General features: G+C 40.6%; 1 protein-coding gene across 6 annotated transcripts in view; it reads left to right on the top strand.

Annotated features, from left to right (window-relative positions):
* Positions 1-15,587, top strand: part of CHD1L (chromodomain helicase DNA binding protein 1 like) — a 160,766-nt gene that overhangs the window by 10,990 nt on the left and 134,189 nt on the right. For 2 of the 6 annotated variants that reach the window (XM_021089963.1, XM_021089961.1), the window contains exon 2: positions 15,158-15,219. The exons of the other annotated variants lie outside the window; for them this stretch is intronic. The gene's annotated coding sequence lies outside the window, so the exon portion shown is untranslated. The remainder of the gene's footprint in view (positions 1-15,157; positions 15,220-15,587) is intronic. 6 annotated transcript variants of the gene reach the window in all.

Genomic DNA, 15,587 nt, shown 5'->3' with positions numbered 1-15,587 from the left:
CGGGTATCTTGGTATCTTGCTAACACAGAGGTTTCAATTCTGTGATGGGAAGAGAAAGGAAATTCATCTGTTTTCTTGTATATAGATACCGAGGTAATATAAGGCCCCAATAAGCATAAACCTTCTGTTTGCCAACCGTTAAGACATTTGTGTGCCCATCCAATACCACATGTGAAGACAGAACCTGAGGGGACACAAGTGATCCCCCCCAGAGTGCTCTCATTGATAGCCTTATTAATTGGGTGTTTTGTTAACAGTATTAAACCGTGGGTCATATCTCCTGCAGGCTTTCCAAAAGCCATTTATATAGTGTTTAATATGAGGGAGTTTCTGGCAAAATTTACTTACATTTTTCCTTTAAGAGATTTGTTGATTAAATAAGGACTAGAGTGATGAGGTCCTAGGGTAAGTTGTATCTGGTCCCTAAGAACCAAGGGTAAACAGAGAAGGGATGGGCATATTGCTATGTTGAAGAATTTGAACCTGAAAAGTTAGACCAGGGGGAGCGGTTGGAATAGATAAGTGGTTACATTAGGAACATCTGAAAAGTTGGTAACAGGCATTAAGAGGCTTATAATAGTCTTGTATTGACCAAAGGATTTTATGACAGATCCAACAATCAGTTAGATTGCCCCCAGTAGCTATACTCTGACTTTACTAAGGAATTTTCTTTCCATCCTGAACACTGGGGCAAAAGTATAGTTAGAAGCAAAACGATAACTTTAGGTTGTTCCCCCTTTTGACAGGGACAGACATTTGGTAAATAGTGCAGTTAGTCTAGTAGGCTGAACCTTACAGACGTGGTCCCAGTTCTTGGGTTAGCTGTCTGCTAACTGCTGTCATCTTCTTGTCCAGGCTTAGTGGCGTTCATTTTACTTAGTTGAAGATGGGTGTCAGAAGTGAAAGATTTTCTGCCCTAAAAATCTGCTCCATTTAGGTGGAGGGGCCTTTTTAAAATTAGAGATTTGAATCCATAAGTCTGTGCCTTCAAATTTGGCAGCACATGGATTTGTTGATAATACTTAGTAAAGTCCTTTCCAAATCTTTTCTTTTATATCTTTTCCAATAAACAAGATCTCCAGGTTGTAATCCATGATCCGTAAGGTCTTTGTCTCCTGGGAGCTCACTGTGAAATGAGTTAGCTACTAGAATCTCATTTTCCTTAAGTGTTTTAATAAGCCCCTCACAGGAGTTCCCATCGTGGTGCAGTGGTTAACAAATCCGACTAGGAACCGTGAGGGTGCGGGTTCGATCCCTGGCCTTGCTTAGTGGGTTAACGATCCGGTGTTGCTGTGAGCTGTGGTGTAGTTTGCAGATGCGGCTTGGATCTGGAGTTGCTGTGGGCGTAGGCTGGCAGCTATAGCTCCAATTAGACCCCTAGCCTGGGAACCTCCATATGCCGCGGGAGCGGCCCTAGAAAACGCAAAAAGACCAAAAAAAAAAAAAGGCCCCTCACAATAATGTAATATATCTTCTTAGAGTAGTGTTGGTTCATGTATTTCCTCATCTAATCGTATAGGCATGGACTGTCTGTTATTATTTCAAAAGGAGCCAGTGTTTACCAAAAGGCATAGATCTAAGGTTGAGAAGCTAGTAGGAGAGCTTCTGGCCATGGGAGATTAAATGCTTCTGAAAGTTTTGCCAGTTGAGTTTTGGTAGTGCCATTAGTCCTTTCTACCAGTCCTGAAGATTGGGGATGGTAAGTGCAGTGAAAATGCCGTATTATTGCCAGATGTCGCAAATAGATTTAACTCTGTCCAAAAAAATATATTCCTCAGTCATCATGTAATTCAGAAGGAATTCCCCAAACAGGCATTGTATTTTCTTTTAGCTTCCATAGTCTTAGATTTGGAAGTCCTGGTGTTTAATAATGTCTGTTTTGGTAATTGTAAAGCATTTAATACGTGTTTATAGATTTTCCATTTTTTACAGGTTCTCCTGAAGAGGTTAAAAAACTTCATTGTTGCCATAACATTCCAAAGTCATGTGACTGTTAGTATAAATATGTGCTATCTGGCCTTTAGTTAGTCGACAAGCTTGAGTTAAAGCAATTAATTTGACTTGTTATACTGACTTAATTTCTGGTAGAATAAGAGCTTTCAATTATGTCCACTGTGGATTTTATTGTATATCCAGCTCCGTAATGTCCTTGCTCATCTTTTTTTTTTTCTTCTTTCTCCCTTTTGGCATATGGAAGTTCCCAGGCTAGGGGTCACATTGGAGCTGCAGCTGCTGGCCTACGCCACAGCCTCAGCAACACCAGATCCGAGCCACAGCTGCGACCTGCACTGCAGCTTACAGCAATGCCGGATCCTTAACCCACTGACTGGGGCCAGCAATCGAACCCACATCCTCATGGATACCAGTCGGGCTTATAACCCGCTGAGTCATGAGGGAAACTCCCCTTGCTCATCTTTTAATCAGGAGCCATCTGTAAACCAAATTAGATCAGCATTGTCAATAACAAGTTCTTGTAAATCATTTCTAAGAGTAAGAATATAATCTAATAAAATGCAGTCATGGTCATTTTCTTCCTGTGGTGCTGGAAGCAGATTTGCAGGTTTAATATTATTACATTGAACTGAGGTAACATTGGGTGCAGAAAGCAACAGTACCTCATATGAGGCTAATTGACTTACATAATAGTGTTGAGAGTGTTGAGAGGTTTAGAAGAGATTTAGCAGTGAGGGCATAAATAGTTAAAGGAGACTTCATTACTATTTCAATAGCCTTAAATAACAGGGTTGTTGCTGAAATAGCCCACATACAAGGTGGGAATCCTTTTGCTCCTGACTCTAATTGTTGACTCTAATGCCCTTTGGGTCGATATTGATCACCATGTTTTTGAGCTAATACTCCTAAAGCATTTTCTTTATTTTTATGTACAAAAAGAAAAAAAAAAAGGCAATTTATGGTTAGGATGACTTAAAGCTGGTGCTTGAGTTCAGATGGACTTTAAGGTGCTATGGCCTCTTTTCCCTCTGGTGTCCATTCAATCAGATCAGGCTGGTTGGACTTCAGTAATGCATATGAAGTTTGAGCAATAAGTGAAAGGTTAGGTACCCAATTTCTGCAATATGCAGATACTCTCAGAAATCCTCTCATTTTTTTTTCTTTGTTTGGGGTTGGGGGCGAAAAAGCCAAACTTTCTTGAATTCTTTCGATCAGTAGTCCATCCTTAGATATTAAGTGACCCAAATATTTTAAAGTAGGTAAACAAAATTGGAATTTATCTCTGGATACCTTATGTCCCTTAGATGTCAGCTGTTGTAATAGGTAGATGGTGTCCCTTAGGGAATCCAATTTAGTTTCGGTGCACAAAAGCAAATCATCTACGGAGTGAATTAAAGTGGAGCCACTAGGAAAATCCACATTAACTAAATCAGCTCTGAGTATTTGAGAAAAGTGGGGTTTTCAGCATAGCCCTGTGGCATAACTGTCCAGGTATATTGGCAATCTTCTCATGTGAAGGCAAGAAGAGATTGACTATCTTTTTCCACTGGGATGCTAAAGAAAGTACTGTATAAATCAACTACCGAAAAACAGCAGCTGAAAGCTGGGACGGCTGAGAGCAATGTGTGCAGGTTTGGGACTACAGGATGTCAAGGAATCACAGTATTGTTTATGGCTCTCAGATCTTGACCAGATCTCCAGCCTTTCCCACTGGCTTTTCACTGGTGAAATAGTGTGTTAGGAGGACTAGTAACAAGAAAGTATAAGTCTTTTTTTTTTTTTTTTTTTTTTGGTCTTTTAAGGGCCGCACCCGAGGCATATGGAGGTTCCCAGGCTAGGGGTCTAATCTGAGCTATAGCTGCCAGCCTACACCACAGCTCATGGCATCGCCAGATCCTTAACCCAGGAATCGAACCCGCAATCTCATGGTTCCTAGTCGCATTTGTTTCCTCTGCACCACGACAGGAACTCCTGTAAGTCCTTTCTTAAGAAACTCCTGAATAATAGGTTTTATTCCCTCTAATGCCTCCAGTTGAAGTGGGTATTGCCAAGTGTTAGGCAGAAGCTTGGAGTTATCAACAGCTACCTTGGTGAGAGCAGCTGATTTAATTTTCCCAGTATCCAAAGAAGATGACCATAACTTTTTTGGCACTTGCCATAACGAGTCATCAGTCTTTTCTTGGCCTTTTTGAGCCACTGATTTTATGATCATTGATTTTTCCGTAACCAGATTTTGGTCAGCATCCAAATTTTTAAATCTAGAAGCATCTCACCTTTTTGTGAGAAGGCAGTACTAGCATTGTAAATCCCACCCCCCCACACACCGGAGAAACGTCATTTGATTTTTTTTTTTATTTCTCCAATACATTATTTTTTTCCTACTGTACAGCATGGTGACCCAGTTACACATACATGTATACATTCTCTTTTCTTACATTATCATTCTCCATCATAAGTGACTAGACATAGTTCCCAGTGCTACACAGCAGGATTTCATTGCTAAGCATTGTAAATTTCTAAAAGGTTTCATCCTATTAAGTGAATTGGGACACATTTTACTAAAAGAAGCACATTTCCCTATAATAGTTCCTAATTGAAGTGTTATTGGCTCTGATTTGAAAACTTGCATGGGTAAATTAGGAGCCCTAACTTACCATTTGAATTGATTGTTTACTCAAAGGGAGAGAGCAACAAATAAGTGTAGGGTTAAGAACAGATAGTGTAGCTTCTGCATTTAAAGGGCCTTTGATGTTTCTCCTCTGATTGTTATTTCACTTTCCCCTAAGGTATTGGTAAGAAGGAGGGGAAATGCTCTCTCATAATCCTGGGAGCACCCTATTCCTTTTTACTTTTCCCTGTAAATCCCATTTAAGTTTATATCAATTTCTTTGGAGATGACCAGGTTTTTTGCAAGTGTGGTTATTGAGTTTTTGAGCCGGGTCAAAAAAGTGTGCTTTCATAGGGCCACTGAATTGTTGTAGTAGTTGTATGTACATTCATAACTTTAGTGGCTCTTTCCTTTTCTTTCTTTTGTAAGGTTTTAGAGAGCTTATCTGCAATAGTGACAAGCTCAATAGTATGCACTGCGGCCCAATCTAACACATGTCTTTTAACTAGCCTTGTTATTTCTTCATCCAGTCTTCTAAAAAGATTGAACTTAAAAATTGGATCGTTTTGATGATTTTGAAAACGTTTTGGGGCCGTTCCAATATGCTGTCTAAAAAGTTTTCTCAAGTCTTTCAAAATAATCAAAGATAGCTTCTCCAGGCTTTTATTTACATTGCTAGGCCTTTGTCCAATTTTTGTTTTCCAGAAAAATTCTGGGAATGGCTTGGTGCAGGCTCTGAGCCAGTTCTCTATACTTGTGGAAGTCTGCAGGGTAGTGTTAATGAAAAATTTCCATGGGCACCTTCCGTTCTGTCTCTCTTGAGCCATCCTTTGGCTTTGCTTACAGATACTAGCAGATGCACAAGCTGATATAATTCTGAATATCCTAGCTCATGTGTCCTAATAGATCAATTTCTTGAGCAAACCCTAAAGGATCTAATAAAAGGTGTGGAAAATCTTTAGTGAAATTCCTGAGTTCAGTTCTATCTAAGGATTGTATGTAAGTGCAGGCTTACTTCTTTCAGTAGGCTTTTCCTTCAAGGGAGTTGCAGTATTTTATGGTCCTCAGCATTGATTCCCTGGGGCTCAGCTAATTTTTCCTCTAGAGAAGAAGGGGCGAGTGAGGCAAATAAGTTGGGATGTAGAAGTTTAGAGAGAGGACACAAAGGCACTGAAGGAAGAGAAGGGCAGGGTGTTAGAGGGCAGGAAGGAGGAGGCAGTCTGGTGACTTCTGAGCTGTTTTCCAATTTAGCAACTGTTTCTAATAGTTTTTGATTGGTTTCCTGTAAAGACGTCATTTTATGATCGCCACGTTTCAAAGCCTTTAAGTACCAATATTGACACATGCCTCCCGTTTTATTGCTGGCTTTTTCCGGTTGTGCATGCAAGTAAATTAATTCTGGCAGATTGAATGTTCCCCATTTTGTCCATTTAAGAGTTATCTTTTGTTAGATGTTCCCACTTCTTTAAGTACTTGCAGGCATGGCTCCGTATGCATTGTACAGGAAGCCAGCTGGGGTTCCAGTGGGTGGCTGCCTATGTGGGAGTTGCTCTGCTTCGGAAGCAGGGTTTCCCATTTTTGGTTTGCTTTGTTTATAAGGTCTGAACAATTTCTAAGGACAGTGTAGAGGGTCATAAGTGTGCCGCTTGTGAGCTTATCTCCTCAAGGTGTCGCCCTTGAGTCAGTTCAGCTCTTTTGTGCCTTGGTTTCTCCTGCCTGTAGTCTAATGCTACAGTGGGGGCTTTGATTACTGAATGACCAGTTCTTGCATGTCCCCAGACGAGCTGTGAAATAACTTCAAATGTAATGATGGGTTTCCCTATGGGACCGCTGCATGTAGGAGGATCAATCCTCAGACACTTCCGCTAGGTTTTCCGTTGCCTGAGAACACCTTGTGGCTGGAAGGAGCCGGAGTCCCCTTTTTCTTTGGAGCCAAATGAATTCAGTCGTTCATTTTGTTGTCAAACTGTTTGTTCAGACCATGTAAATATATATGGTCTCCTGCCTAGAAACTTCCCTCTAGGTCTTCTGCCTAGGAATTCCTACCAGTTCCTCTGACTAGGAGATGTACCAGTTCCCTCTGGAGACTCCAAGTCTTAAAGTAACAACAGCTCAATAAAAGTCATGGGAGTTCCCACTGTGGCACAGTGGGTTAGGGATCCAGCATTGCTGCAGTTGTGGCGTATGTTACAGCTGTAGCTCACATTCAGACTTGGCCCAGGCACTTCCATATGCCACAGGTGTGGCCATGAGAAAAAAAAAAAAAGATTGTGGACCGTCACTTACTACAAGGAGGTCTGGATATTGGGAAGAAACTCACTGAAGCTCCTGAAGAGTGCTGTGAAGTTGGAGGGACTCAGGGGACCCATGCTTGGTACCAAGCACTGATACAATGTAGACTCCAGGTGACCTCAGGTTGATTTTTCTAATATCCTGCCAATTATGCTAAGCAATGTCAATGAAAATAATCAATAACCAGTCTATGATAAGAAAATAATTTTATTTGAGCCATACTAAGGAATAGCCCAGAAACTGGCTTCCCGGATTACTCCGAGAAACTGCTCCAGAAAAGCATGGTTTCCAGCAGTTTTAGAACTTGTCAGACAAAGGACATTAAACAAGTCAGAGATACATTTCAAGGGAGAAGGAAAACAAAAAACAAAAACCACAGACCAGCATGTACACAGCAAGTCAGCATGGCCTTGAACCTGTGAAGGGGGCCTTTATCATCAAAGGAGGACCAGCATTGGTGTCTCAGGAAGAGGGACATTTAATATTTATTTTTAACATTAGCATTCTTTTTTTTTTTTTTTTTCTTTTTGTCTGTTTAGGGCCATACCTGCAGCATATGGAGGTTCCCAGGCTAGGGGGCAAATCGGAGCTGCAGCCACAGCAACTTGGGATCTGAGCCACATCTGCAACCTACCCCACAGCTCATGGTAATGCCAGGGAGCCTTAACTTACTGAGCAAGGCAAGGGATCAAACCCGTGTCCTCCTGGATACTAGTTGGCTTTGTTACCGCCGAGCCACAACAGGAACTCTTGACATGAACATTCTTTACTTTTGGTCAGCGTGCTCTTTTCCTTAATAATTGAAGCAAATGTACAGTGTATGTGTGATAGGCCACAAATAGGCTATTTGATTTAAAAATTTTTAAATTATAGTTGATTTACAATGTTCTGTCAATTTCTTCTGTACAGCAAAGTGACCCAGTCATACATATATATTCATTCTTTTTCTCATATTATCTTCCATCATGTTCTATCACAAGTGATTGGATATAGTTCCCCGTGCTATAGAGCAGGACCTTGCTGCTTAACCATTCTGAATGTAGCAGTTTGTATCTTCTAACCCCAAACTCCCCATCCATCCCACTCCCTCCCTCTTCCCCCTTGGCAGCCACAAGTCTGATACCCATGTCTGTGAGTCTGTTCCTCAGACAGGCTATTTCAGATGGCATGAAATTTGAGTTAACTCATGTGTAAGCAGAATGACTTCCATATATCTCAATATGTGAACATTTCTTTTATCAGTATGTAGTTGAGTGGTAGATCTGGTATTCAAATCCAACAATATCTTTTCCAAATTAATAGTTTTATTGGAATTCCGGTTGTGGTGCAGCGGAAACGAATCCGACTAGGAACCGTGAGGTGGCAGGTTTGATCCCTGGCCTCGCTCAGTGGGTTAAGGATCCAGTGTTGCCGTGAGCTGTGGAGTAGGTCACAAGCGCAGCTCGGATCTGGCATTGCTGTGAGTCTGGCTTAGGCCGGCAGCTGTAGCTCCGATTAGACCCCTAGCCTGGGAACCTCCATATGCCGCAGGAGCTGTCCTGAAAAGACCAAAAAAAAAAAAAAAAAAAATAGTTTTATTGCTTCAATCCAGCCCTAGTAAAGGATTTGGTGAGGAATACACTTGGAACTAAGGAATATTGGCTGTTTATAATGACTTTTATTCATTCAACAGGTATTAATTGATTCTTCTGTGTGGCAGAGACTCGGGTTATAGTGAAGTTATGGGGGGAACAAGACAGGTCCTACTCACATGAGGATTATCCTCTAACAGCCAAACATTATACATAATATAATGTTTATTAATTATTTATGGGTAACTACTAAGTATATTATAATTATGATGAGTGTTAAATATTACTTACATGATCCTTCGTCCAGTTTCATCAGCTAGGGATTGAAAGCTGACTGAGCATAAAAAAAGAGACCCATAGACTCCACAGGAATGTATTTTTTTATATGTCTTCTGAATATGTTTTTTTCTTAAAAGTGAGAAGACCTGTTTATTCCACAGGCCTCTGACATTCTAATATGAGGTTGTATGGCACAGTGCAAAGAGCACTGACCTGGAAGTCCTGAGGCTCCCAGATTTATAAAAGTAGCTCTACCCCAACAAGCTGTGGAATCTCTAGTAAGTTTCTTAATCTTTGCAAGTCTCAGTTTCTTCATCTATAAAATTCGGTTGTCCTCCTTTATTTTCTCCAGTTTTCCAAGTTTCCAATAGAGGAACAGTCCCATCATGGTGCCTTGGAGACCTTCTTTGTATTCACATGGGAAACAGGCTTAAACTGTAGCTAATCTGAGTTTTAGCAGAATGTCTTTCTATTCTCTGGAACACGAGAGGATGGGAGGCTTGTGAGGAGTTGCCTTAAAGATTCCTCTCACCTCCCTGTTTCCCCTGATAGGCTGTCATGAGATAGGTTATCAGTGCCTACCAAGTTTCAGTGAGATATAATGCTTTCTCAAGGTGTGGCTGAGACTATGAAACCATTTAGCTACAGTTTAGAATTAGCTTCTCAGCAGTGGGTGTCCTACAACTCACATTGCAGTCATCAGCCCCTTTTGTTTTGGTGTTATGCTTCTTGGTATGTAGGACAGTGGCCCAGGGAGTTGGCACATTTGGCTACTCATTCTCTCACTGTCTATTTGAGCAATAAACTGAATCTAAATGTGGCTTATTATATTTTTGCCAGCTGAGTCAGCCAGGGCTTGGCTTTATCTTCAGTGCTTGACAGTTTCTTCCTGCTCCAGTGTTCTCTTGGAACTGTGATGAACCTTGGTGTGTATTAAATGGCATTAGAAAGTGCAACCAAACCAGGCCATAGTCCTTGGTGTATGTGTTTTTTGAACAAACATCATGCTTAATCTATGCCTTGAGAACATTTAAGGAAGGGGCCAGTTGCTAAGAGTGTCAGCAGGTTTAGAGAATTAGAAAAGCACGTAGAAGGGTAAGCTGGTGGGAGTCTCTTGGTATCCAAAGGGGATGAGAATAAAGACAGTCTTCGGGCGAGTTTAGGAAAGCTTGAGGGGAAAATAAGGAATGCCTGCAACAGTATCTAACTCCTTAAGGGGCAGCCTGAGCTGAGCAATGCGATCTGAGAGAGTAACTTACCTGAGAGTGAATGGTGTACCTGGGCAAGGAGGTCCACAGGATGGACCCAGGGCTCATCTGTACTTCTGGGAAGCATCACCTGCAAGGGGAGGAGGATGTAACCAGGAGACTCTGCTGCACACCCCAGGATTCACCGTAAAGCATTGCTGAAAGAAATTAACTCAAAATGGAGTTCCTGTTGTGGCTCAGCCAGAACCCGACTAGTATCCATGAAGATGTGGGTTCAGTCCCTGGCCTCAGTCAGTGGGTAAAGGATCCAGCATTGCTGCAAATAGCTGCGTGGGTTGTGGATGCAGCTAAGATCTGGTGTTGCTGTGGCTGTGCTGAAGGCCGGGAGCTGCAGCTCCAAATTGACCCCCAGCCTGGGAACTTCCATATGTTGTGGGTGCCACCCTAAAAAGGCAAAAAACAAAACAAAACAAACCAAAACCCCTCAAAATGGATCAAAGACCCAAACGTGAGAGCTAAAACTACAATACTCTTAGAACAAAACTTGGGGGGAGACCTTTACAACACTGGATTTATCAGTGATTTCTTGCACAGGCACAGGCACCAAAAGAAAAAAATAGATAAATTGGACTTCATCGAAACAAAATATTTTTGTGCATCAAAGGACTTCTGTCATCAGAGTAAAATGGCAACCCATAGAAAAGGAGAAAACATTTGCAAATCATATATCTGATATGGGATAGTATCCTGAAAATACAGAGAACTCTTAAAATTCAACAACAAAAAACAACCAAGTTAAAAACAAAGGCGGAGTTCCCATTGTGGCTCAGTGGTTAACGAATCCGACTAGGAACCATGGGGTTGTGGGTTCACTCCCTGGCCTCGCTCAGTGGGTTAAGGATCGGGCATTGCCGTGAGCTGTGGTGCAGGTCACAGATTACGCGGCTCAGATCGCACATTGCTGTGGCTCTACTGTAGGCCAACGACGGCTACAGCTCCAGTTAGACCCTTAGCCTGGGAACCTCCATATGCCACAGGTGTGGCCCTAGGAAAGACAAAAAGACAAAAAAAAAAAAAAAAAAAAAGGCAAAGAACTTAAATGGCTATTTCTTCAAAGAAGATATACAAATGGCCAAAAACACATAAAAAGATGTCAACACAACTGATTGTCAAAACCACAACGAGGTTTCACTTCATGCATTAGGATGGCTGTTATAAAAATTTGTAAAAATCCACACAAGAAAAGAAAACCAAAAAACAATAGGAAATGAAAAGTGTTGATGAAGATGTGGAGTAATTTGGAACCCTTGTGCACTATTGGCAGGAATCTAAAATGGTGTAGCACTATGGTAAATAGTATGTCAGTTTTTCAAAAATTAAAAATAGAATTACTGTGTAATCCAGCAATGTCACTTTTGGGTATATACCCCAAAGAATTAAAAGCAGGAATACAACAGTTATTTGTACAACCATGTTTATAGAAACAATGTTCACAGTAGCCAAAAGGTGAGAGCAATCCCAGTCTCCACTGATGGGTGAGTGGATAAGCAAAATGTGGTATATTCATACAATGGAACATTATTCAGCTTTAAAAGGGCAGGAAATCATGATACATGCTACAATGGGGATGAATATTGAAGACATTATTCAAAATGAAATAAGCCAGTCACAAAAGGACAAATAGTGTATAATTTCACTCAAATGAGGTACTTAGAAGTACTGAAATTCATAGAGACAGAAAGTAGAATGGTGGTTGTTAGGGGCTAGGAGGAGGGGGAAGTGAGAAGTGTTTAATGGGGAGTGTTTCTGTTTTGCAAAATGGAAAACTCTGTAGATGGGTGGGGGTGATGATTGCACGACAGTGTGAACATATTTAACGCCACTGAACTGTATGCTTAAAAATAGTCAATTTTATGTTATGTATAATTGTTTGAAGGAATAACAAAAGAGGGGTGATCCAATCAGACTGTTAAAAACAAAACAAAACAAATAATGGGAGTTCCCTGGTGGCTCAGTGGGTTAAGGCTCTGGCATTGTCACTGCTGTGGCTGTGGTTACTGCTGTGACTCGGGTTTGATCCCTGGCCTGGGAAATTCTGCATGCTGCAGGTACAGCCAGAAAAAGAAGAAGGAGAAGAGAAGCATTATCTCAACTCTTGAAGAGCTCTCAGTCTTGGAGCTGTTTGCCAAATGGCATGAAAATGCTGTTATAGAAACATGAATGACAAATGAAGAGTTTGAAAGAGGTGGCCATTGGTGTCTGGGGGATGACCACACTGACTCTCCCGATCCCTACACCTGCTTCTTCCAACAGCTACATGACTGTCTCAGACCAGTGACTCTGGGTCTCAGGCAGATTTCAGCTTCTCTAGATTCTCCCAACACCTGAGCTCCCAGCTGGCTCAGTGCAGACAAGACTGCCAAGATCTCCAGGAGAAACTGCTGATAGCAGAAGCTAATGTATCTGCCCTAGCCAATCATTTGGAGGGAAAAAAAAGGCATATTTGGTGAGTTTTGTAATTTCAGCATTCCTAAAGTGATGATGATCATTTCTCTTCTTTCTGAGAAAATAGCTGCTTCCCAGATTTCACTCTTATACTCCCAACATCAAAATAAATGCAATCTTGACCATTTTCCTAAGAAGGTAGATCTCAGTTTTCAGATTAAAAACACTGAGGCATAAAGAAATAAAGCAACTTTCTCAAGAATGTAAGGTAGAACTGGGGTCAAAATCCAAGGCTATTGGAGTTCCCGTCGTGGCGCAGTGGTTAACGAATCTGACTAGGAACCATAGGAACCATGAGGTTGCGGGTTCGATCCCTGCCCTTGCTCATGGGTTAACGATCCAGCGTTGCTGTGAGCTGTGGTGTAGGTCGCAGACGCCTTGCCTCTCTAAGGAACATGATAAACCAGTTACTCTTCTTTCTGTTCTTCGGTTTACGCATCTGATTCTACAAACATATAGCATCTCTGCTGGTCTAGATGTCTTGGGGCTCTAACTTAGGACTTAGTTTAGGCATTTACTGGGGTGCCATGGATAAAGTACTATTCTGGTTTTATTGGGGGACACAGAGGTGACCTTAGATGATGCCTGACTTATAGGATCTTATAAGTGTTTGTTTTTAGCTGAGTCTGTTGGTACACGAGAACAGCAATATCAGCAGAGACAGGCCTATCCTGATGGAGGGAAATCAAATTATCTGAGGAAAGTTATCTCTTTTCTCACTTGAGTCCAAGAGGCCAACACTCTTTGGGTCTGACACTCCCGTGTTTCCCATTTGGATCAGGGTATGTGCTTCTGAGGTTGAGAGTGTTTCTGTGAAAATCAGGTGCTCTATAATGCCCTCCTTATCTCTTTCTGAGCATGTATGTGAAATTACTTTCTTATAGAATAGCTTTCAAATTAAACAAAAATCTTTGCGTTCTCAAGGACAGGGTTTTTTCCTACCTAGTCTGGCAATTCTAACCTTTTAATCTTTTTGAAGATTTTAGTTCATTGAAATGTAATATAATTACTCTTATAGCTGGGTTTATGTCTACCAATTTATTACTTGATTTCTATATTTACCATGTTTTATGTTCCCCTCCTTCTTTGCTTTCTTTTTGATTAGACAAACATTTTGTTACTACATTTTCTCCTATTAACTGGCTTTATTTACCACTCTTGGAAAATTTACCATAGAAATATCATCATGCTTTCTTGATTTATTATATTTTTATACAAATGATTACTTTCACAATACTTCCAGAATCTTAGAAAACTATAACTCCCTCTACCCACTTCTACGTTTAGCATTATTGTTAACAAACTATTGTAAATTTCTGAAGTTGTTCAATTTTCCTTGCCCACATTCTATTTACAATATTCTTTATTCCATCTGAACTGCCATGTTTCCAACTAAATTATTTTCATTCTTTCATAAAAATTAATTTTAGTATATCCCTTTGATATCCTCTGCTGATGTTGAATTTCCTCAGGTTTTGTTTGTCTAAAAATATATTTGTTTCACCATCACTTTTTACTTCTTAACACTTCTTAGATTTATTGAGGTTAACATATACTTACATGTATTTAAAGTGCACAGTTGATGTTTTGACATGTGTATAATACACACATTTAGATATAGATATAAATGTATATATACGCACCTGTGAAGCATCACTGCAATCAAGCTAATGATCATAGGAGTTCCCTGGTGGCTCAGTGGGTTAAGGATCTGGCATCACTGTTGTGTCTCTGGTTACAGCTGTGGCACAGGTTTGATACCTAGCCTGGGAACTTCTGCATGCCACAGGTATGCCCCTGCCCCAAAGATAATGAACATAACCATCATCTCCCAGAGTTTCCTCCTACTCCTTTTTAATCTCTCCCTCTCTCCTATCCCTATTTTTCATACCTCCATCCCTAGATAATCACTGGTCTGATTTCTGGATCATATGGTTTATGCTCTTTTCCAGTGGCTTCTTTTATTCGGTCTAATGTTTTCATTTGTTTTTGTTTTTTGGCCATGCCCGTGGCATGCGGAAGTTCCTGGGTCAGGAATCGAACCCATGCCACAGCAGTAACCTGAGTTACAGCAGGGGCAATGCTGGATCCTTAACCTGCCGAGCCACCAGAGAACTCCCTCAGCCCAATGTTTTTGAGATTTAACCATGTTGTTATGTTGTGATGGTTAATTTTATATGTCAACTTGACTTGGCTAAGAGATGCCCAAATCGGTGGCAAAGCGTTATTTCTCTGTGTCTGTGAGGGTGTTTCTGGAAGAGATTAGCATTTGATTCAGTAGACTGAGTAAAGAAAGAGATCTGCTCTCACCACTGTGAGTGGGCATCACTCAATCTGTTTAGGGCCTGAATGGAAGAAAACAGTGAAGGAAGGGAGATTTCTCTATCTCTTCTCCAACTGAGACATCCTTCTTTAATTTCCTGCCCTAGGGCTTCAGAGCTCCTAGTTCATGGGGCCTTGGACTTGTACTGAATTATATATTTCCTGGCTGTCTAGCATGCAGAAGGCAGATTGAGATTTCTAAGCCTCCATAACTGCATGAACCTGTTCTGATAATAAATCTCCTTGTATATGTATAATCTGTTGATTCTGTTTTGTTTTGTTTTTGTTTTTGTAGAATCCTGATTAACGCCCATGTGCATCAGAAATTTGTTTCTTTTTATTGCTGAGTAGTAGTATCTACCACAGTTTTAAAATCCATTCATTTCTTGAATGACATTTGTGGTTTTTTCTCTTTGTAGGTATTACCAAAAAGTTACTCTGTATAAGTTATTGTGTGAACATATGCTTTCATTTATCTTGGGTAAGTAGGAATGGAATAGCTGGTTCACATAGTAGGTGTATGTTAAAATTTTTAAGAAATTGCTAAACAGTTTTCCAAAGTAGTTGTGACTTTTACATTCCCACTAGCAGTGTATAAGGGTTCTAGTTGCTCCGCATCCTCACCAACACTTGGTGTGTTTAGGTTTTTAAAATTTCATCCATTCCAGTGGGCATATGCTGTTATATTATTATGTTTTTAATTTGCATTTTCTTAATGACTAGTGACATGTAGTATCTTTCCATACGCTTATTTCCCACTAGTATACTTTCTTTGGTGTGGCATTTGTTAAAATCTTTTGCCCTTTTAAAATCTGTGTTATTTATATTCTTGTTTAGTTGCCAGAGATC

This window comes from Sus scrofa, chromosome 4 (genome assembly GCF_000003025.6).
Source record: "Sus scrofa isolate TJ Tabasco breed Duroc chromosome 4, Sscrofa11.1, whole genome shotgun sequence".
NCBI classification, from domain to species: domain Eukaryota; kingdom Metazoa; phylum Chordata; class Mammalia; order Artiodactyla; family Suidae; genus Sus; species Sus scrofa.
The sequence above is the reverse complement of the archived record's forward strand: the minus strand, read 5'-3'. Positions and strand labels throughout refer to the sequence as shown.